The sequence below is a fragment of the Benincasa hispida genome, unplaced genomic scaffold, assembly GCF_009727055.1.
Source record: "Benincasa hispida cultivar B227 unplaced genomic scaffold, ASM972705v1 Contig285, whole genome shotgun sequence".
Taxonomy (NCBI): Eukaryota; Viridiplantae; Streptophyta; class Magnoliopsida; order Cucurbitales; family Cucurbitaceae; genus Benincasa; species Benincasa hispida.
Genome location: NW_024064780.1, coordinates 527,365 through 529,615, shown reverse-complemented (window position 1 = coordinate 529,615; position 2,251 = coordinate 527,365).

The window sequence follows — 2,251 nt, the reverse complement described above, 5'->3', positions numbered from 1 at the left end:
GAGTGAGAACAAAGTGTTTGTTTCTGCAAATGATATCTTTTTGAAAAAAGACCACATGAGAGATCATAAGCCACGAAGTAAGCTCGTTTTACATGAGATCTCTAGTGAGACTTAGACTGCTGAGGGTTTAACAAGAGTTGTTGAACAGGCCGACAGATCAACAAGAGTTGTTGAGGTCGGTACATCTAGTCAACCAGCTCAAGAGTTGAGACTGCTTCGATGTAGTGGGAGGGTTATGAACCCACCAGATTGCTACATGGGTTTGACTAAAGCCCAAAACGTCATTACGAATGATGGAGTTGATGATCCATTATCTTTTAAGAAAGAAATGGAGGATGTTGACAAAGATGAATGGGTTAAGGCCATGAACTAGGAAATGGAGTCTATGTACTTCAATAACGTTAGAGAGCTTGTTGACCCAACTGATGGGGAAAGACCTATTGGGTGTAAGTGGATCTATAAGCGAAAGAGATGTGTAGGTGCAAATATGCAAACCTTTAAGGCTAGACTTGTGGCAAAGGGTTATACTTAGGTTGAGGGAGTTGACTATGAGGAAACTTCCTCACCTATTGTCATGCTTAAGTCTATCAGGATTCTTCTGTCCATAGCCACATTTTATGATTATGAAATATGGCAAATGGATGTCAAGTCTGCCTTTCTTAATGGTAATCTTGAGGAGACCATCTATATGACTCAACTAGAGGGGTTCATAGTTCTAGATCAAGAGAAAAAAGTTTGCAAGCTTAATATGTCTATTTATAGGTTGAAACAAGCATCTCAATCTTGGAATATCAGATTTGACACTATGGTCAAGTCATTTGGCTTTGATCAGAACGTTGATGAGCCTTGTGTATACAAGAAGATCATCAACAACTCAGTAGCTTTCCTGGTACTGTATGTGGACGATATCCTACTCATTGAGAATGATGTAGAGTATCTGACTGACATTAAGAAATGGCTAGCTGCCCAGTTCCAAATGAAAGATTTGGGTGAGACACAGTATGTTCTAGGGATCCAGATCATTCGGGATCATAAGAACAAATGGTTAGCCCTGTCTCAGGCATCATACATCGATCAAATGTTGATCAGGTACAGAATGCAAGATTCCAAGAGGGGTTTGTTACCCTTCAGGCATGGAATTGTTTTGTCTAAGGATTAATGTCCTAAGACACCTCAAGGGGTTAAAGAGATGAGACGGATTCCCTATGCTTAAGCTGGAGGAAGCTTGATGTATGCAATGTTGTGTACTAGACCCGACATTTGCTATACAGTAGGGATTGTCAGTCGGTATCAGTCTAATCCAAGATTTGATCACTGGACGACGGCCAAGACGATCCTCAAGTATCTTCGGAGAACAAGGGACTACATGCTCGTGTATAGAGATAAGAATATGATCCTTACAGGATACACGAACTCTGACTTTCAGAATAATAGAGATTCTCGCAAATCGACATCGGGGTCAGTTTTCACTCTAAATGGAAGGGTTGTAGTGTGGTGAAGCATCAAGCAAGGATGGATCATAGACTCCATAATGGAAGCCGAATACGTAGCCGCTTGTGAAACAACTAAGAAGGCTGTTTGGCTGAGGAAATTCCTTTCCGATTTGGAAATTGTTCCAAATATGGATTTGTGTATCACTCTTTATTGTGAAAACAGCGAGGCCATGGCAAATTCGAAGGAGTCTCAGCGTCATTGTCGGGGTAAGCACATAGAACGAAAATACCACTTGATCAGGGAGATTGTGCATCACGGTGATGTGATAGTCACGAAGATCACATCGAGCACAACGTTGCTGATCCCTTTACAAAGTCTCTCACGACTAAAGTGTTCGAGGGTCACTTGAAAAGTCTGGGGCAAGTGGGAGATGATACTAGGGTTTGCTCTAGTTTATTGTATATTGTACATGTTTTATGTTGTATTGTACATTAGTCTCTCGGGTCATTAGAACAAGTGGGAGATTGTTGGGATTGGTGTCCTACTTCTTTTGGAGTCTCGTTGTTTGTAATGATACACATTGTTTGATGAATAAAATAATTCTTATTTCATTCTGGCATTTACTCATAACCAATAAACAAATCTCTATGGTTTTCTTATGTAAACTTAAACATGTATATGTGATATACAAGTGGATCATGCTTTAAGTGATAAACCTAATATAGTCTGTATATAAGGATTAAGGTGGGATACCTGATCCTGGTGATACTACGGATACGACCCGCTTTGTAGAGGTTTGCAAGTGTTGTAAACTACT